A 23042-nucleotide genomic window follows, 5' to 3' on the forward strand; every position below is an offset into this window, starting at 1 on the left:
TCGGCGACTTGCGCGTCGATGGGGATGAAATGAAGATGATTAGGACAACACAACACCCAGTCCCTGAGCGGAGAAAATCTCCGACCCAGCCGGGAATCGAACCCGGGCCCTTAGGAATGACGTTCTGTCGCGCTGGCCACTCAGCTACCGGGGGCGGACAACGATTTATTGAGTCCACGCCACGTCGAATTTCTGCAATACGCCGGACAAAAGGAAGATCGATACGATATTAGGGGTTATCCCACGACATTTATCACCGCTATGTGCCTACGTGGTACCACTTTAATGGTCGACTACGGCGGCAACGTCTTGCTGCGTCAGTAACCTCCTCACCGTCCACGCACTGCTTCCCGCGGAGTACATTCTCCATTGGACCAAACAGATGGAAGTCGGAAGGCGCGAGGTCCGGGCCGTAGGGTAGGCGAGGAAGAACAGTCCAATGAAGGTTTGTGAGTTCATTTCGCGAGCGCAGACTTGTGATCGGCCTTATGTTGCCTTGGAGGAGGAGACTTATCTGCATTTTTATGGGGCGGACACTCCAAAGTCGTTTCTTCAGTTTCCTGAGGATAGCGCAATACACTTCGGAATTGATCTTTGCTCCATAAGGGTGGACATGAAACAGAATAAAGGCGTAAGAGCCTCTGAAGAGCGTCGCTGTGGCTTTACCGGATTAGGGCGTGGCTATGAACTTCCTCTCCGGAGGAGAGGTGGTGTGACGCTACTCCGCAGTCTGCCGTTCTGTTTCCAGCTTCATCGCCTGTGACGATGTTCGAGGAAAAGTTATCACGATCAGCCTCGTAGCACGCAAGCAATTCTGCACAGATTGTCTTTCGCGCTCTTTCAAAAATCGTTCAAATGGCTCTGTGCACTATTGGACTTAACTTCTGAGGTCATCAGTCCCCTAGAACTTAGAACTACTTAAACCTAACTAACCTAAGGACATCACACACATCCATGCCCGAGGCAGGATTCGAACCTGCGACCGTAGCGGTCGCGCTCTTTATGGTCTTCTGTTAGGCGGTGAGGAACGCAACGGGCAAGTACCTTCGAGTACTCCAACCGTTGTACGAGGTTGTCAGAATTACCAGCGGAGACGTCCCGTTGAACAGTGAGGAGTTTTACTGTGATCCGTCGATCATCTCGAATGAAAGGTCTCTGTCTGGAACTCACCTCCGTTACAGGCACCATTTTGAAGGCTACGTATAGCGCCGCCACCTACCGGAACTTCATGAAACTATAGGAGTTGAAGCGAGAATATTCCACGACGTCCCACAAGAAACTGCATTTTTTCAACCGAAACCGGCGGAGAAAGAAAATGTAATGTATTACTTAATGAACGCTCCTCATACATTTATGTTAGGCTAGTAGTACCATTTTCCGTCTTCAAACTGAAATTCGTGGCACTTGTTTTCTTGATGTTCAATATAACTTCATTGTATACTGACCAATCGTAAATTTACTGATGTGTTTCCTTTGCTTTCTCTGCAAAGAAGTCTCTTATGTTCTCATAGAAGTTTCTTAACATCGTATCTCTGACCGTCTTCCTCTCATTTCCATCTCCCACATGCCACTCTGTCATCACATTATTCCAGTGGTCAAGGCCGTAGCGGAATGGGCGTCGGGGGGGGGGGGGGGGGCAGGGGATCCAAACCCCCGATCATCACCTAAATGAAATTACACATGACATAGTTGCCGTGGCGTGATATTGAAAGATATTTTGATTTTCAATCATTCGACGAAAAAGTGATACGCACTGTCGATAGTCAGCAAGGCCAAGATAGACCGAAAACGTCTGTACATCTATTGTACTATCGGCTATCGCGCATCCTTACTTTAGCCAATAGCTGGTCAGCAATTGGAGCTCAGTTGTTTGTTTTTCACCCAGTTCAGTTCTTACTTGCTGTTGCTACCGTTTATTGTTTTTGGGCTGTGTGCTATTGCGATAGTTTCTGATTATGGGTGATAGGTCCGCTAGCGTTAAGGTACGTTAAAAACATGTACGCACTACTATAATAGCCTAATTACCTGTCTATAGAAGTTTAATGTTAGCACTGGATACGTTTTTGGGGTCTGGTATAACCTTGGGGTTGCAATATTTCAGTATTTCGCAAGGCAACGGAGCAGTAAATATCAATACAAATAACATTAAATTAAAATCAGTGGATAAAAGAACTCTTGGATTTGTGTGTGTCACCTAAAAAATCGCGTTGATCAGCGAAAATATCGACCAAACGGCGGTGGTTGCATTTCTTTAAAAAAATTGCTCCATATTCTGTCATTAGTAACCCATATGTCCGCTCCCCGGTAGCTGAGTAGTCAACGCGACAGAATGTCAATCCTAAGGGCGCAGGTTCGATTCCCGTCTGGGTCGGAGGTTTTCTCCGGTCAGGGACTGGGTGTTGTGTTGTCCTATCATCATTATTTCATCCCCATCGACGCGCAAGTCGCCGAAGTGGCGTCATATCGAAAGACTTGCACCTGGCAAACGGTCTACTCGACGGGAAGCGCTAGTCACACGACATTTACATTTTTATTTTAGTAACCCATATGGCAAAATACCGCCCAATCTCGTCACCTGGGCGGTACTCAGTTATGACAACCAGTTCCGATAAGAACGATGGAGAGGGGTTTGTGGAGAGCGGAAGGGGTATGTGCTAACAGCACATTCTGTAGTTCGTTCATTTCTAACAGATTTTTTCAGCGGGCTGCTTGAATTAGTCCGAGCTGACTGCACCCTGCATCCCTCCTCGTCTTTCGTCCAAAATCTGTTCATCTCTCGTAATACTATAATAACTGAAGTCGACAATTACATGCACAGTTACATCTTAAAATTTGCGTGCATTCATTAACTATCAAATGACTAAGAATGCAAAATCAAAGAAAAAACAAGCAATATTGGAATTCAATCTTTTGTTGTGATGAACTTTATTTTATTTTAAAACAATGTACAACAACCAGTTTCCCCAAACAGCTGCAGCGAAGGCGAGCCGAGTATCTCTCTACTAAAACAGTGATGATAAATAAACAATAATGCAAATTCTCCTCACTTAGGCACATGCATTTGTCTGCCGAGAAATTCTTTAATGCGGAAAATAATCTTTCTGACATTGCAAGAAGTAAAAGAGGCATACATATATGAGGAAATTTGGGGAAGTGTAACGTCGAATAATTCCGTATCGTTTGCATTTGTAACGCCAAAAATTGTTCAAACATCTCTGTCGAAAGGAGATCTTTTTGTTCCAAAAGCCCTCTTCGTAATCGCCAAAACTAGAGCCGTCGGTTTCTGATCACTTCCTCAGCTGAAATCCAGACTGAATGAAGAAGAGTGTAAAACGATCTTGGAGGGAGAAAGGGAGACTGGAGCATGACTGTTTCTTAGTGGTTTGCCAAAATACGGCACTATTAAGTAAGGAGATTGTATCTACATTTCGTGAAAACTCCGAAATCACTGTGGAATATAATGGTTTTTCGTTCTTTACGGAAGTTTATGAATAAATAGAAATAATATGAGTCTTCTTAAGGTCTAATTTAGGAAATCGGACTCCCCCTCCCCCTCTCCCATTGACAAAATCGTGGCTACGTCCTTGCGAAGGCGATTGCCCATCCTAGTCAGTTGTCCCTGAGATCCGCTTCTAGGTACAGGATGCTATAGACAGAGACGTATTTATTGCCAGTTGGAAACCAGCCACAGCCGGTGCTGCTGCTAAATCCCACGTCCACACTCCCACACTACCCTGGAGTTGCTCTGTGTAAGGCGCTTTTGAGCCCAGTTGTGGTGTACGCAGGTGTCGTCTCTACAGACTCGAGCGTAATTTATATCGAGTGCCTGCGCAGTGTGTAAGATAGATCTGCCAAACTCGTGTAGCATCTACCTCGTCGTTTTCAGACGGCGGAATTTCATAAAGTAGGCGGTGTACTTTAATACCGGCAGAGGTTTAGGCATTAGCCTGTGACGCCCAAAAGAAATGTAGGGTGTGAAAGAACCCACACATTTACAACCTGGGTATCACGTGCAACGGCATAACGCCACTCGTTGGCCACACCTGCTGGCGTCATAACATGTTATTGTAATACGAGGGCAATTCAATAAGTAATGCAACACATTTTTTTTCTCGGCCAATTTTGGTTGAAAAAACCGGAAATTTCTTGTGGAATAATTTCAAACATTCCCGCTTCGTCTCGTATAGTTTCATTGACTTCCGACAGGTGGCAGCGCTGTACGGAGCTGTTAAAATGGCGTCTGTGACGGATGTGCGTTGCAAACAACGGGCAGTGATCGAGTTTCTTTTGGCGGAAAACCAGGGCATCTCAGATATTCATAGGCGCTTGCAGAATGTCTACGGTGATCTGGCAGTGGACAAAAGCACGGTGAGTCGTTGGGCAAAGCGTGTGTCATCATCGCCGCAAGGTCAAGCAAGACTGTCTGATCTCCCGCGTGCGGGCCGGCCGTGCACAGCTGTGACTCCTGCAATGGCGGAGCGTGCGAACACACTCGTTCGAGATGATCGACGGATCACCATCAAACAACTAAGTGCTCAACTTGACATCTCTGTTGGTAGTGCTGTCACAATTGTTCACCAGTTGGGATATTCAAAGGTTTGTTCCCGCTGGGTCCCTCGTTGTCTAACCGAACACCATAAAGAGCAAAGGAGAACCATCTGTGCGGAATTGCTTGCTCATCATGTGGCTGAGGGTGACAATTTCTTGTCAAAGATTGTTACAGGTGATGAAACATGGGTTCATCACTTCGAACCTGAAACAAAACGGCAATCAATGGAGTGGCGCCACACCCACTCCCCTACCAAGAAAAAGTTTAAAGCCATACCCTCAGCCGGTAAAGTCATGGTTACAGTCTTCTGGGACGCTGAAGGGGTTATTCTGTTCGATGTCCTTCCCCATGGTCAAACGATCAACTCTGAAGTGTATTGTGCTACTCTTCAGAAATTGAAGAAACGACTTCAGCGTGTTCGTAGGCACAAAAATCTGAACGAACTTCTCCTTCTTCATGACAACGCAAGACCTCACACAAGTCTTCGCACCCGAGAGGAGCTCACAAAACTTCAGTGGACTGTTCTTCCTCATGCACCCTACAGCCCCGATCTCGCACCGTCGGATTTCCATATGTTTGGCCCAATGAAGGACGCAATCCGTGGGAGGCACTACGCGGATGATGAAGAAGTTATTGATGCAGTACGACGTTGGCTCCGACATCGACCAGTGGAATGGTACCGTGCAGGCATACAGGCCCTCATTTCAAGGTGGCGTAAGGCCGTAGCATTGAATGGAGATTACGTTGAAAAATAGTGTTGTGTAGCTAAAAGATTGGGGAATAACCTGGTGTATTTCAATGCTGAATAAAACAACCCCTGTTTCAGAAAAAAATGTGTTGCATTACTTATTGAACTGCCCTCGTACAACATTGTAAATTACGTTTCAGGCTGACTACAGACTGAACACTCAAAGAAGAAAAGAATCTGTCAAGGGACTTCTGAAACCTTGAATCAACAACCCGCAGGACTAAACCGTCAGAGACGACCGGAATATTTATTTGTTTGTTCCGAGCTATCCCGTTGATATAAATAAAATTCTAAGAATTACTTGTCTGACAGCCGACAGCGATCAGCTAGTAAAGCCGCTGACCCTTAGAAGCTGCGCTGGACCTTCTTTCGAAAGTTAATTCTCATGGTCCGAAATTTGTGAGATTAGAGAAGCTTACAAGGGTGGACAGGCGCTCTAGATGCCATTAAGTCCAGACAACAAGATGTCTCAATTTCTTAATAACCAAACAAGTTAACTATTTCTCCTCCATTTCGCGTTACAGCCGAACGTAGGCGCATTGCTGAGATAAATATTACCAAGACTTAACTTCTGTGGCCATCAGCCTATTCGGAAGTTAACCGTCTATATTACAATCGTATTCGAAATAATGCAGAGACAAAATGAGAGATGTTGAAATGGTTCAAATGACTGAGCACTATGGGACTTAACTCTGAGGTCATCAGTCCCCTATAACTTAGAACTACTTAAACCTAACTAGCCTAAGGACATCACACACATCCATGCCCGAGGCAGGATTCGAGCCTGCGACCGTAGTGGTCGCGCGGTTCCAGACTGTAGCGCCTAGAACCGCTCGGCCACTCCGGCGAGAGATGTTACAATGGCCACTAGCGGTGGTGTTAATTAATACTGTATTCGTTAGTTTGCACCGACACTTAAGTCTTGTACCACGTTTCCCTGAGTATTTCGGCAATTGGCGCGTTACATTAAAAAAAGAGTCTGAGGGTTCAATCATTAAATGAATCCTGCGCATAATATCCAGGAGGGAATGACGTATTACTAAAAAGATTTTCCTACGATAAAACCTATTGGCTATGCAAGTATCAGGGTACCAGTTTTAAGTGTCTCTGTACAATATATACGATAAGTAGGAAACATTTAGTGCTCTTAAAATCACATATACCAATGTTCGGAGCAATGATTGTTGTACAAGTGTTCAGACGGTAAATGTTCACGTACTGCAAGCACAGTCAACGCAGAATTCTAATAGAAGAAGTAGGAAAAAAATTAACAAGGCGTCAAGAAACTACAATGAGTACAGGATTCTCGGAAAGCCATCAAGCAGAAATCAGCTGGTTAGTGTTCAGACAACGATTTTCTTTACTCTGGATTCCCCTGTACGAATTGCCACGAATAGGAGCTAGGTGTCATGACCAATTCCGGTGAGAATTTTCGGAGGTGAACATAGAACTGTCCGCGAAATTCCCTCCAGTTAGATTCCCAAATCGGGTATCTTCTCGTCCCCCTTTTAATTCTGCAGTCATCGAAATAACAAGAAAATATGAACAGAATAGTCTAACTCATTGTTTGAAAAAGAGCCAGAAGCTGATGGGTGTAACGCTCTGTGAATCTTCGTGTCTCTTCGATCTCATCGGAAACCCGGGAACTTTGTATTAATACAACTTGAAGGACGCGGTAACGACATCGTAGAGTTGCGTTGTGGGGTACAATGGACAGTTAATTCAGTGAGTCTGTGGTGGGGGCAGAGTGGAGGGGTGGAGGAGTTGAGAGGCCGTGGCGGCTTAGCGGGGTGGCTTCGCGGCCGGCCGGCGTTATTACTTGGCTAACTGTTGCCGCGGCCCCCGACCCGCGCGTTATTGAAATTAAAGTTTTAAATCCTCCTGTTTACGGCTGCTTTGCATTTGCCTATTAAATTTCTCCGGAGCCGTTTTACTAACTGTGTTCCTTAAAGAAACGTCCCACTTGTAATTAAAATTAAAAGAAATCTGCATAGAGACATCGAGGAAAAGGCGAGCGACGCGGCCTGCAGACGACTGTGGCCTCTGCAGCAGACACTTCAGGAGGAACAGGAGGGAAGCGAAGCTCCTGTTGGAAGTCGGCAGGGTGAGAGGATCGTGCCGCTAAACCGCCCGTAGCACCTCTGTAGTGCGTAAACGTCTTACGCAACTGCCGCGTCCATCAAGAACCCAGAATAAAGCTGGCGGAGGAGTCTCCACACTTAATTCTAACGACAGTTGTGGTGGTAAAGATAATGGACAAATAAGAATTCCAGATGAAGTTTTAATTTTTACTTTCAGTTCCCCATAAAAATATTTTAAATCATATTATAGCTACAAAATACACTCCTGGAAATGGAAAAAAGAACACATTGACACCGGTGTGTCAGACCCACCATACTTGCTCCGGACACTGCGAGAGGGCTGTACAAGCAATGATCACACGGACGGCACAGCGGACACACCAGGAACCGCGGTGTTGGCCGTCGAATGGCGCTAGCTGCGCAGCATTTGTGCACCGCCGCCGTCAGTGTCAGCCAGTTTGCCGTGGCATACGGAGCTCCATCGCAGTCTTTAACACTGGTAGCATGCCGCGACAGCGTGGACGTGAACCGTATGTGCAGTTGACGGACTTTGAGCGAGGGCGTATAGTGGGCATGCGGGAGGCCGGGTGGACGTACCGCTGAATTGCTCAACACGTGGGGCGTGAGGTCTCCACAGTACATCGATGTTGTCGCCAGTGGTCGGCGGAATGTGCACGTGCCCGTCGACCTGGGACCGGACCGCAGCGACGCACGGATGCACGCCAAGACCGTAGGATCGTACGCAGTGCCGTAGGGGACCGCACCGCCACTTCCCAGCAAATTAGGGACACTGTTGCTCCTGGGGTATCGGCGAGGACCATTCGCAACCGTCTCCATGAAGCTGGGCTACGGTCCCGCACACCGTTAGGCCGTCTTCCGCTCACGCCCCAACATCGTGCAGCCCGCCTCCAGTGGTGTCGCGACAGGCGTGAATGGAGGGACGAATGGAGACGTGTCGTCTTCAGCGATGAGAGTCGCTTCTGCCTTGGTGCCAATGATGGTCGTATGCGTGTTTGGCGCCGTGCAGGTGAGTGCCACAATCGGGACTGCATACGACCGAGGCACACAGGGCCAACACCCGGCATCATGGTGTGGGGAGCGATCTCCTACACTGGCCGTACACCACTGGTGATCGTCGAGGGGACACTGAATAGTGCATGGTACATCCAAAACGTCATCGAACCCATCGTTCTACCATTCCTAGACCGGCAAGGGAACTTGCTGTTCCAACAGGACAATGCACGTCCGCATGTATCCCGTGCCACCCAACGTGCTCTAGAAGGTGTAAGTCAACTACCCTGGCCAGCAAGATCTCCGGATCTGTCCCCCATTGAGCATGTTTGGGACTGGATGAAGCGTCGTCTCACGCGGTCTGCACGTCCAGCACGAACGCTGGTCCAACTGAGGCGCCAGGTGGAAATGGCATAGCAAGCCGTTCCACAGGACTACATCCAGCATCTCTACGATCGTCTCCATGGGAGAATAGCAGCCTGCATTGCTGCGAAAGGTGGATATACACTGTACTAGTGCCGACATTGTGCATGCTCTGTTGCCTGTGTCTATGTGCCTGTGGTTCTGTCAGTGTGATCATGTGATGTATCTGACCCCAGGAATGTGTCAATAAAGTTTCCCCTTCCTGGGACAATGAATTCACGGTGTTCTTATTTCAATTTCCAGGAGTGTAGATATTGTTTCCATTATATATTCATTGTGCAATTCCAGCTCATGAGAACTCGTCTTATGTTAATACTGGACAATAAAGAACTTCAATAACGCTTAGTCTCCGTTTGTAAAACTGCTAATATTTAGGAACGACGATAGCCTCTCCATTCACAGAGAGATCTATGCGATTGACTGCAGAAACTATGGCTCTGGAGGTCCAATTAGCATCTGAAAACTACCCATATTTTTCGTGTCCTGTTGCGGTATACGCGAGTACTACGCACACAGCCGCTAAACCACTTCTGCCGAACGCCTTATGTCCTGTCAACAAAGAAAACATTTTCTACATATGAGCCCACAGTCACGTTTGTGTTTCTCATTGAAATTTCCGTGTAGATCGCACCATCAACTTATTTACACTACTGGCCATTAAAATTGGTACACCACGAAGATGACGTGCTACAGACGTGATATTTAACCGACAGGAAGAAGATGCGGTGATATGCAAATGATTAGGTTTTCAGAGCATTCACACAAGGTTGGCGCCGGTGGCGACACCTACAACGTGCTGACATGAGGAACGTTTCCAACCGATTTCTCATACACAAACAGCAGTTGACCGGCGTTGCCTGGTGAAACGTTGTTGTGATGCCTCTTCTAAGGAGGAGAAATGCCTGCCATCACGTTTCCGACTTTGATAAAGGTCGGATTGTAGCCTATCGCGATTCCGGTCTATCGTATCGCGACATTGCTGCTCGGGTGGGTCGAGATCCAATGACTGTTAGCAGAACATGGAATCGGTGGGTTCAGAAGGGTAATACGGAACGCCGTGCTGGATCCCAAAGGTCTCGTGTCACTAGCAGTCGAGATGACAGGCATCTTATCCGCATGGCTGTAACGGATCGTGCAGCCACGTCTCGATACCTGAGTCAACAGATGGGGACGTTTGCAAGACAACAACCATCTGCACGAACAGTTCGACGACATTTGCAGCAGCATGGACTATCAGATGGGAGACCATGGCTGCGGTTACCCTTGACGCTGCATCTCATACATGAGCGCCTGCGATGGTGTACTCTACGACGAACCTCGTTGCGTGAATGGCTAATCGTCATTTTTTCGGATGAATCCAGGTTCTGTTTACAGCATCATGATGGTCGCATCCGTGTTTGGCGACATCGCGATGAAGGCACATTGGAAGCTTGTATTCGTCATCGCCATACTGGCGTATTACCCGGCGTGATGGTATGGGGTGCCATTGGGTACACGTCTCGGTCACCTCTTGTTCGCACGACGGCACTTTGAACAGTAGACGTTACATTTGAGATGTGTTGCGACCCATGGCTCTACCCTTCATTCGATCCCTGCGAAACCCTACATTTCAGCAGGATAATGCACGACCGCATGTTGCAGGTCCTGTACGGGCCTTTCTGGATACAGAGAATGTTCGATTGCTGCCCTGGCCAGCACATTCTCCAGATCTCTCACCAATTGAAAACGTCTGTTCAATGGTGGTCGAGCAACCGGCTCGTCACAATACGCCAGTCGCTACTCCTAATGAACTGTGATATCGTGTTGAAGCTGCATGGCTAGCTGTACCTGTACACGGCATCCAAGCTCTGTCTGACTCAATGCCCAGTTGTATCGAGGCCGTTATTACGGTCAGAGGTGGTTGTTCTGGGTACTGATTTCTCAGGATCTATGCACCCAAACTGCGTGAAAATGTAATCACATGTCAGTTCTAGTATAATATATTTGTCCAATGAATACCCGTTTATCATATGAATTTCTTCTTGGTGTAGCAATTTCAATGGGCAGTAGTGTAATTCCTGTTGCACAACACGTTTCGGCATACAGCTATTATCAGATAAAGACTAGAAACAATGATCAGTTTACACTCTCAAGTCAAAACAGTACAATCTTTGTCGCTCGCAATACAGACAGGGCTTTTATGTATTCACCTCTGCCTGCGGCCTTTACAGGGTAGAATTCATAGAGGAGATAGGTAAGATCCAAATAAGAGTGGCTACGCTTGTCGCGGGTTCGTTTAATAACCCAGAACGTCACGGAGATGCTCAAACAACTACAGTCTCAGACGCTACACGAGAGGCGATATTCATGACGAAATTGTTGACTCTTAAAATTAAGAGAGCGAGAATTACTAGAAGAGTCAAGCAATACACACTGCTCAGCCAGAACATTATGACCACTGACCTACCGTTGATACAAACCCGTCCAGGCGATAGCAGCGTCACTTGGCGAGGACTGTCTGCTGGTCGGACACAAGCAAGGTGCGTGTAGTACCAGTGACCGTGCGGCTCCTGTGTAGAATGGAGAAGGCGCGCAATCTGTCTGACAAGGGGAGGCCGCCAATTGTGAAATTCAGATTCGATTCATACTGCGCATAATAAAAGCTCATGGCCAGAGGTGTAATGTGGCAAAGCACCAAGATGCACTTTTCAGCCGTTGTCGAGAAAATCGACAGTTAAAAGAAACCGTTGCGGTGAAATACTCTCTACGATTAATGATTTTCTACAGCGTTGTGGCGCAGCGGTAAGCTCTGGAGTTCGTAATCCGAAGGTCGCCGGATCGAATCTCGGGTCATGTATTTTTTTATTATTATTTTTTTGTAATTCAAATTAATGAATTGCTCATGCATGTTGGTGAAGGCGGATCGCTCTCCAATTGTACCGCCTCCATTATTCCGTTTTTTTAACAGGGTGTACCAAAGCTCTCCCCTCCGCACTGATTTTCGACGATGTGACAAGTTGCGCTAGGGACCGCTTCTTCTTTCGAAGTTAGCACGCAACTACGCTGTTATGCGGCGGCTCGTTTCGGCCCATTCAACTTCTGTCCTTCAAGTGTAACGAGCGAGTAACGGAGTTTATATTTCATACCTGCCACAGCAAGTTTCTGTTCGTGGGGTCTCTATTCTAATTCGAACGTTTGACTTACGCTATACGTATTCGTTTCGGAATATCGTTTCTACGTCTTCCGTTAACTATACGTGGTTAACATTATGAAGACAATTAATAACATTTGTGAAATACAACTTTGTTTGCGGAAAACATAATGATGTTCGAAGTCGCCAGTTTTTCCACGACAAACGACTTTCAACAAGTTATTATATGCATAACTGTTGCAACTGATTGCCGGGAATTATATATATATATATATTTGAATTACAAAAAATAAATACCAAATTAAAAAAGGTTGAATGGCGCGAGATTCGATCCGTCGACCTTCGGATTACGAACCTGAGCGCTTACCGTTGCACCACGACGCTGTAGAAAATTACTAATCGTAGAGAGTATTTCACCGCAACGGTTTATTTTAACTGTCGATTTTCTCGACAACGGGTGAGAAGTGCATCTTGGTGCTTTGCCACGTTACACCTCTGGCCATGAGCTTTTATTATGCGCAGTATGAATCGAATCTGAATTTCACAATTGGCGGTCTCCCCTTGTGAGTTTAACCGAGGCAGATAGTGATGGCCCAGAGGCTCGGCACCAGCGTTTCGGAAACTGCACAGCTTGTCGCGTGTTCGAGGCGTGCTGTGGTGGGTGTCTTCAAAACGTGGCGAAACCAGTGTGAGACCACATCCAGAAGTCGTGGGGTTGGGTGGCCACCCCTCGTTACAGATGTCGTAGGCTGGCAGATTTGTAAAACAGGACAGGCGGTGAACTGTGGCTGAACTAACACTAGACTTAAATGCACTTAAATGCTGTGTAGAGTACAAGTGTGTCTGAACATACAGTACAGCGGACACTCCTAAGATGAGGCTCCGCTGCCGACGACCCACGCATGTGCCAATGGACAACTACCACTGAAATAGGCATTCACCATCGGCATTGGACGTTGGCGCAGTGGCAGAGCTTAGCATGGTCTGATGGAATGCCGATATATTCTCCATCATGCCAATGGGAGAGCTCGAATCCGTCGTCTTTCAGGGGAACAGCTCATTGACACCTATACTGACACTGACAATGTTGAGTGTTTATGGAAAAAGTTTAAGGCAATTGTAAAATGCGTTTTAGACAGGTACGTGCCGAGCAAAACTGTGAGGGACGGGAAAAACCCACCGTGGTTCAACAACAAAGTTAGGAAGCTACTGCGAAAGCAAAGAGAGCTTCACTCCAAGTTTAAACGCAGCGAAAACCTCTCAGACAAACAGAACCTATACGATGTCAAAGTTAGCGTAAGGAGCGCTATGCGTGAAGCGTTCAGTGAATTCGAAAGTAAAAATTCTATGTACCGACTTGACAGAAAATCCTAGGAAGTTCTGGTCTTACGTTAAATCAGTAAGTGGCTCGAAACAGCATATCCAGACACTCCGGGATGATGATGGCATTGAAACAGAGGATGACACGCGTAAAGCTGAAATACTAAACACCTTTTTCCAAAGCTGTTTCAGAGGAAGACCGCACTGCAGTTCCTTCTCTAAATCCTCGCACAAACGAAAAAATGGCTGACATCGAAATAAGTGTCCAAGGAATAGGAAAGCAACTGGAATCACTCAACAGAGGAAAGTCCACTGGACCTCACGGGATACCAATTCCTTTCTACACAGAGTACGCGAAAGAACTTGCCCCCCTTCTGACAGCCGTGTAACGCAAGTCTCTAGAGGAACGGAAGGTTCCAAATGATTGGAAAAGAGCACAGGTAGTCCCAGTCTTCAAGAAGGGTCGTCGAGCAGATGCGCAAAACTATAGACCTATATCTCTGACGTCGATCTGTTGTAGAATTGTAGAACATGTTTTTTGCTCGAGTATCATGTCGTTTTTGGAAACCCAGAATCTACTCTGTAGGAATCAACATGGATTCCGGAAACAGCGATCGTGTGAGACCCAACTCGCTTTATTTGTTCATGAGACCCAGAAAATATTAGATACAGCTCCCAGGTAGATGCCATTTTCCTTCACTTCCGGAAGGCTTTCGATAAAGTTCCGCACTGTCGCTTGATAAACAAACTAAGGACGTACGGATTATCAGACTAGCTGTGTGGCTGGATTGAAGAGTTTTTAGCAAACAGAACACAGCATGTTGTTATCAATGGAGAGACGTCTACAGACGTTAAAGTAACCTATGGCGTGCCACAGGGGAGTGTTATGGGACCATTGCTTTTCACAATATATATAAATGACCTAGTAGATAGTGTCGGAAGTTCCATGCGGCTTTTCGCGGATGATGCTGTAGTATACAGAGAAGTTGCAGCATTAGAAAATTGTAGCGAAATGCAGGAAGATCTGCAGCGGATAGGCACTTGGTGCAGGGGGTGGCAACTGACCCTTAACATAGACAAATGCAATGTATTGCGAATACATAGAAAGAAGGATCCTTTATTGTATGATTATATGATAGCGGAACAAACACTGGTAGCAGTGACTTCTGTAAAATATCTGGGAGTATGCGTGCGGAACGATTTGAAGTGGAGTGATCATATAAAGTTAATTGTTGGTAAGGCGGGTGCCAGATTGAGATTCATTGGGAGAGTCCTTAGAAAATGTAGTCCATCAACAAAGGAGGTGGCTTACAAAACACTCGTTCGACCTATACTTGAGTATTGCTCATCGGTGTGGGATCCGTACGAGATCGGGTTGACGGAGGAGATAGAGAAGATCTAAAGAAGAGCGGCGCGTTTCGTCACAGGGTTATTTGGTAACCGTGATAGCGTTACGGAGATGTTTAGCAAACTGAAGTGGCAGACTCTGCAAGAGAGGCGCTCTGCATCGCGGTGTAGCTCGCTCGCCAGGTTTCGAGAGGGTGCGTTTCTGGATGAGGTATCGAATATATTGCTTCCCCCTACTTATACATCCCGAGGAGATCACGAATGTAAAATTAGAGAGATTCGAGCGCGCACGGAGGCTTTCAGAAAGTCGTTCTTCCCGCGAACCATACGCGACTGGAACAGAAAAGGGAGGTAATGACAGTGGCACGTAAAGTGCCCTCCGCCACACGCCGTTGGGTGGCTTGCGGAGTGTAGATGTAGATGTAGAGTCTGGCGGCAGCTCCATTATGCTCTGGGGAACATTCACAAGGCCATTCATGGATCCAGTGGAGCTCGTGCAGTATACCACTGGGAACGAAAAGGCAGTTCTCGCAGCCAAGCAGGCGTCTCTCGATCTGCAAGTATTTATTTCAGTGTGCCATCCCCCCTGCACGCACTCACCTCGCTGTTGAGCTCACGAGTCTTGCGTCGGTGGGAGGAAGAGTGGCTGGAAATGACTGACAATAAGCTCCATTTAGTCAAGCCCACAACGCGTGTGCGGTGTACTTCCTTCCAGCCACGAGGTTCTCGCACTCGTCTTCGCATAGGCCACAGTCCTATGACACATGGCTTTTTGCTCCGGGGAGAGGCCCCTCCAGTGTGTGGTGCTTGTGGCGTCCAGATCACTGTGAGCCACGTTTTATTGGATTGTGTTTTATTTTATGACCAGCGGGCCGCGGCTGACTTGCCGGCGGATCTGCCATCTCTTTTAGGGTATAATCAAACGAATGTGGTTAAAGCTTTAAAGTTCTGTGACTTGTCCAATTTTTTTTACCAAGATTTTAGGGAGAGGGTCTTAATTTGTTCACAGGGTGACCGGCTCGCCCGTGTTTTACGTAAGTGGCCAGCCAGTGACAATTTCCTGTGGCGTCCTGGACGCTCCTTTCTCGTTTTATTTACGTTTTATTTTCTTGTGCAGCATTTTTCGTCTTTTCCCTCTTTCTTTACGTGTATGCTCCCATTTTGCTAATTTTGTCCACATTCGTTTCTTTTAATATGTGTCAGGACACTGATAACCTCGGCGTTGAGCGCCCATAAGCCCCAACACACACACACACACACACACACACACACACACACACACACACACACACACGACGGACAAGGAGTATTTTATTCTGGTTGCAGACCACGTTCCCCCATTTGATGACGATAATGTTTCCCGATGTCAGTGGCATTTTTCAGCGAGATAATGCGCTGTTTCACAAGGCCAGTAGTGTGATGGACTGGTTTGAGGAACACAATGGCGAGTTCCAGTTGATTTGCTAGCCCCCCAACTCGTCTGATCTGAACCCGATCGAAGACACCTGGGATGTAACTGAACGAGGCATCAGACCTCCTGACCACCTCCCTGGAACTTTCGGGAATTACGTGACCTGTGTGTGAAGATGTGGTGCCAACTCCTCCAGCGGCCTACTAAGGCCTCATTGTTCCCATACTGCGATACGTTGCCGCTGTTATCCGTGTCAAAGGTAGACATGAGGGCTATAGGCAGGTGATCGTAATGTTCTGGTTGATCAGTGTATTATTTCCTCCTACATATGTCTAGTGGAGTAACTAAGAATGAAAAAAATCAAAGACATTCCAGCTTATTTGGGTGCTTACCGATAGTCGTTATTCCCGTGACACAATGGGAAATGAGGGTGTAAGGTGTCGGTGGTTGCTGTGAAACTGTTGCGTGGCGCTTTAATTGAAACTTTAATTGAATATTTTAACATGATCCTACACATCTCATCAACATCATCATCATCATCATCATCATCATCTAAGACTGATTGTGCCTTTCAGCGTTCAGTCTGGAGCATAGCCCCCTTATAGAATTCCTCCATGATCCCCTATTCAGTGCTAACATTGGTGCCTCTTCTGATGTTAAACCTATTACTTCAAAATCATTCTTAACCGAATCCAGGTACCTTCTCCTTGGTCTGCCTCGACTCCTCCTACCCACTACTGCTGAACCCATGAGTCTCTTGGGTAACCTTGCTTCTCCCATGCGTGTAACATGACCCCACCATCTAAGCCTGTTCGCCCTGACTGCTACATCTATAGAGTTCATTCCCAGTTTTTCTTTGATTTCCTCATTGTGGACACCCTCCTGCCATTGTTCCCATCTACTAGTACCTGCAATCATCCTAGCTACTTTCATATCCGTAACCTCAACCTTATTGATAAGGTAACCCGAATCCACCCAGCTTTCGCTCCCATACAACAAAGTTGGTCGAAAGATTGAATGGTGCACAGATAACTTAGTCTTGGTACTGACTTCCTTCTTGCAGAAGAGAGTAGATCGTAGCTGAGCGCTCACTGCATTAGCCTTGCTACACCTCGCTTCCAGTTCTTTCACTATGTTGCCATCCTGTGAGAATATGCATCCTAAGTACTTGAAACCGTCCACCTGTTCTAACTTTGTTCCTCCTATTTGGCACTCAAACCGTTTATATCTCTTTCCCACTGACATTACTTTCGTTTTGGAGATGCTAATCTTCATACCATAGTCCTTACATTTCTGATCTAGCTCTGAAATATTACTCTGCAAACTTTCAGTCGAATCTGCCATCACAACTAAGTCATCCGCATATGCGAGACTGCTTATTTTGTGTTCACATATCTTAATCTCACCCAGCCAGTCTATTGTTTTCAACATATGATCCATAAATAATATGAACAAGAGTGGAGACAGGTTGCAGCCTTGTCTTACCCCTGAAACTACTCTGAACCATGAACTCAGTTTACCGTCAACTCTAACTGCTGCCTGACTATCCATGTAAAGACCTTTAACTGCTTGCAAAAGTTTGCCTCCTATTCCATAATCTCGTAGAACAGACATAAACAAATCATTAACCATCAAAACAATTATAAAGAAGTTCATTTGATTGCGAAATTAGACAAGGATCTGAATTAACTTAGTTTATTATATGTAAATTCTAAATAAGAAAGGTTTGACGGTCACTGGAAGTAATGATCTGATGCCCTGGCAAACGTGGTGAAGGATTCTGGAATGTGATTCAATTGAAAGCATATCTGGGTAGAATATCTACATCCACGGACGTCGTACCATGATTACCGAAGGCTAGTGGATAGAGAAAGAAAATGGTATGGAACGATATGCGTGTACATCTATTGCTGGAGTTGAAAGCATGTTGAAGCACGAACAGCAAACTAGTCTTCAGAGCAGAGATTGAAATTACTGAACATGGTTATTTGATTTTCCGTACAGTTCGCTTCGCTGCAGCGGCTGGATCTCACCATACTCACAGTTTGCAGATGGCAGATGAAGTGGCTGCAGAATCAGTCATTGACTCTGTAACAACAGTTGTTCTCGGTCAGTGTCTAATCCCAGCTCAGCCAGATGAGAGTGTCTCGTCCAAGATGAGCCTGGAGAAGTCGCCTAGTAGTGAAGTCAGCCCAGAAGTGGCCTCTCTGAGAAATCTCCGGAGAAAATACTGAAGTGAGAACTAACTTCTCGTAGAGCGTTTCCGCCAGGGAAGACGCCGTTCTTTGCGTTCTTATGGTGTCGTGGCTGAATGATAAATATTATAAATGCCGATCAGTAAGAAGTTGTTTTACAAAATGCTTGTCTGCCTCGCTTATCTCATTTTAGATGGTTAACCAGTTACAAAATTCGTTATACTTGGCGCTCCAAACCTGCGTCCTACTCCATGCCTATGCGTACACGTTCGTGTGACAGCCAATGGGGGCGGACCCCTGTATACGAGGTGCGGCTAGAAAAAAACCGGAATGATGCTGGAAAAAACATTTATTTACAATCATTTACAATTTCATGTTATCTCCTTCAATGTACTCTCCTCCTCGGTCTCTACACCGCTCCATACGAATTTTCCACTGTTCATAGCAATGCTGCAGATCATTTTCGGTAAGTCCATACATTACTTCCGTCGCTTTTTCTTTTACTGCTTCAACAGTCTCATATCTAGTTCCTTTCAAAGCTGACTTGACTTTAGGGAAAAGAAAAAAGTCACAGGGGGCCAAATCAAGTGAGTAGGGTGGATGATCTAAGATGGGAATGTTGTGTTTTGCCAAAAACGTCTTCACTGACAACGCACTGTGAGCTGGGGCATTGTCTTGGTGCAGGATCCATGACTTTTTTCTCCACAAATCGTTCCGTTTTCTCCGTACTCGCTCACGTAGGGTAGCCAGGACGCTAATGTAGTAATGCTGATTCACTGTTTGTCCCTCTGGTACCCAATCAATGTGCACAATCCCTTTGATGTCAAAAAAAAAAAAAAACAATCATCATTGCCTTGAATTTCGATTTTGACATTCGTGCTTTTTTTTGTCGTGGAGAACCAGGAGTTTTCCAATGCATCGATTGGCGTTTAGTTTCGGGATCGTAAGTAAAAAAGCACGATTCATCGCAAGTAATAACATTTTGTAAGAAGATGGGATAACTTTCAATGTTTTCCAGGATGTCAGAACAAATCATTCTTCGGCGTTCCTTCTGTTCAATTGCGAGACACTTTGGAACCATTTCTGAACACACTTTGTTCATGTTGAAACTTTCATGAAGAATCTGCCTAAAACTTTCCTTGTCAACTCCTGTTAACTCAGACACTGCTCTGATTGTTAAACGGCGATCTTGTCGAACAAGTTTACCGATTTTTTCAATGTTTGCATCAGTTTTTGCTGAGAATCGTCTGCCAGTGCGAGTGTCATCACTGGTGTCTTCGCGGCCATCTTTAAATCGTTTAAACCACTCAAACACTTGTGTTCGCGATAAACAATCATCGCCGTACACTTGTTGTAACATTACAAACGTTTCACTTGCAGATTTTCCTAGTTTGAAACAAAATTTGATGTTAACACGCTGTTCTTTCTGTACACTCAACATTTTCCGACGCACAGACAAAACGTCAACTACTTAAAACAGACGCCACGGGCAGACTGAGTGCAGGAGGCAGATGAAACTCGAGCAGTAGGCGGAGCGAGAGTCACGTGACAGGCCACGCGACTTTCAGCCTTATTGCATTCGTTTTATTGTTTCACCAGTACTAGTCCGGTTTTTTTCTAGCCACACCTCGCATACAGCTGTATTCCTTAGTCCCACTGCTAAATGACCTAAGTTAACCAATGTTAGCTGTTTTTACATTTCCTTAAACGTTCGGTCTTCGCGGGATCTGTGCATAGATTCGGTGACTCATGATCTTCAAAGGAGTCCTAAACTTCCTGTACCCATTCCACTTTCTAAGGTGTTGTCTTGAAAGCACTCGTTTTCCGGTGAATTTCGCCCTCACGCAGTTCATTTCACAGTAGCAGTTCTTCCGGTAGTCAGCCATAAACGGCACTCATCCTCTGACCACATACTGCTCGCCAAAAACAGTCTCTGTTGTACCCACACATCCTGCAGGTACAGTCTGTATTGTGTGACTGCGGTCGGCCGGCGGCCGGCGCCGAGGCGGCTTCCCTCCAAAGTACTGTCCAACACCAGTGTCTGATGTGGTCCTCCACAAGTGTGTGAGCGGCACTTCCGCAAATACCACTGGCTGCCGGTTCCCTGCCGGTTTCATTGCCCGGTCCTCTCGTCGACAGCGAAGTGCAACCTTCTTTCGCTGTGGCTTTTTATTCAGAACATTTTTGGAAGGTGACTAATAACAGCCGTCAAGTAATGTACAAAATGCGTGTTTACTGTCAGTTGTTTTATTTAAAACCCAAATATCGAGGGGCTTCAGCCAAAGACCATCTCGACGGATTAAAATAAAAACAGTTTAGGCCGTAACATCACATCTGTCGTTACTTAAATAATGGCCACGTCTCATATGTAGAGCACGATATGAATTCTAGTATAACACACAGGACTTCTAAAGGCAAACATACTAATAAGATGCATAAGCAGAGCAGTATTGAAGAGATCAGAGATCTTATTTACGTGTAATGCAATTCCACATAAGATATTGTAATCCAAGCAGTTAAGTATTGGCAATGACTAGCACTGATTCATATTTCATTTTCCAGTGGAGATCAATTTTTTCATGGGCTGTGGGACGGTTCGGAAAAACGTAGCATAACACGGGGAAATCACGATGTCAACGGAAGTGAGTTGCAGAGCGTAGTTGCGGATGCAGATGCTCCCCTATATTGCGATTCTGCTTAGCTTTTAGACAAAAAAAAAAAAAATGGTTCAAATGGCTCTGAGCACTATGGGACTCAACTGCTGTGGTCATAAGTCCCCTAGAACTTAGAACTACTTAAACCTAACTAACCTAAGGACAGCACACAACACCCAGCCATCACGAGGCAGAGAAAATCCCTGACCCTGCCGGAAATCGAACCCGGGAACCCGGGCGTGGGAAGCGAGAACGCTACCGCACGACCACGAGATGCGGGCTTTTAGACAACGGTGTACGAATTTCTTACGCTGTGTCGTATAGACATTTAACCGACGAGAGTAATGCGTGTGAATAGTGCGGTGTAGGATAGCATTCAGCTCCACACCAGCCTTGTTCTCGAGGCTACTACCTCACCATACAGACATGAAATTCTTCGCAAATGACGAAACTGAATCTGGAGAAAACACCTCAATTCCATATTTTACCCCTGCCAGTCATTCGAAACGGGCTCGTGTCTTTTTATTTCCTGTAGCATTTGTGTTGATATGTTCAAAGAAAAATTTGCTGTGTAAGAGTGAAAATAACTATAGAGTACAGGGCATCGGCAACCTTGGTGGCGCCAGCAATAGAAGAAACTCGCCGGCCGGGGTGGTCGAGCGGTTCTAGGCGCTACAGTCTAGAACCGCGAGACCGCTACGGTCGCAGGTTAGAATCCTGCCTCGGGCATGGCTGTGTGTGATGTCCTTAGGTTAGTTAGGTTAAAGTAGTTCTAAGTTCTAGGGAACTGATGATCTCATAAGTTAAGTCCCATAGTACTCAGAGCCATTTGAACCATTTTGAATAGAGGAAACTCGATTTTACAGAAGAGTCCTCAACTCAATATTCACTGAAAATATGCAGAGGTTTATGAAAACTGCAACACCACAAAGCGTACAGGTGACTGAAATGAGCTTGATAAATAACAATACTTAAATACTTAAGTTTCCAGATCGGTTTATGATACTTGCCGTTGGGAGTTAAGTGTAACGTGCTTTCAAAAAGAAACTAGCTGGACGGTGTACAATGAAAACCACAAAGAAGGGATCGTAGTGCCATTGTCTAAGGGGATTGGTGTGGCTCCTATAAACGCGATGAGACCCTAAACGTGCCGCTGGAGGGACAAGGGCGCACACCCACGTGACGACAGGGCGGGTACGGGCACGTGTCACCCGTCCACGGAACCGAGTAGTACTAAAAAAATGGAATGAAGGGTTCAAAACAAGAGCAAAGCGATTGAGTGCATCTCCTGATAGCGGAAGGACCACGTCGAACAAGTAGCGATAACCACATCCAAAAAGTAATCTCGGGACAAAATGTCAAATGAATGCCCAGGTTAGGGTAGCAGTATAAATGATCTCTTTAAGAATAAGGCTTGTAAAGTTCCTCTCTGTTTGCGACCGCCAATAACAAAATGTCACCAGCTGGAATTTTTACTGTCTGTTGAAAGCATTTGATATAAATCATGACGTCCTTTTAGTAAACTTAATTTCTATGGAAGTACTGAACAAAAAGAATGCAAGAGGTTGTGCTCAACAATTCGCACAGTAATGAAAGTGTAGGAAATGTTAGTTGCTAGGGGGGAAAAAAAAACGAGTATAGTTTCACAAGTTTCTATTTTGGGTACACTTTTTCTTTTTATACGTGAAAGACCTTGGACTCATCAGCCATGAAGCATAGTTCTTACTTTTCGCAGATGACACAATTGTTATATTTAATACTGATACAGGCAGAGGTAGAGAAGAAACTGTTAATGACGTTTGTCAAAGAATTATAAAACGGTTCCCAGCAAATGAATTCTATTTTGTTGGTGATTTTAGGCGTTCCTGCTGTATGAGTATTCTGAAATATTCTTGAGTATCCAGCCGGCTGATGTCGTCCAGACGATGCGATATTTCGGTAAGCTGTTTGTTGCCGTCTTCATGCGGTTCTGATAATTGGGTATACTTCTAATCAATTATTCAAAATGACAGTCACAATCGCATTATTTATTTTGCCGCTAACCGGTTTCAACCCGCGATGGGGACATCTTCAGGGCAATTTACACCATTTGGTCGCTCGCTGTGCCTGTGCACGGTTGGTAACTATTGACGTACCAACCGTGCACAGGCAGGGCGACGACTCCAGCGAGCGA

The sequence above is a fragment of the Schistocerca nitens genome, chromosome 6, assembly GCF_023898315.1.
Source record: "Schistocerca nitens isolate TAMUIC-IGC-003100 chromosome 6, iqSchNite1.1, whole genome shotgun sequence".
In the NCBI taxonomy this organism is placed as follows: domain Eukaryota; kingdom Metazoa; phylum Arthropoda; class Insecta; order Orthoptera; family Acrididae; genus Schistocerca; species Schistocerca nitens.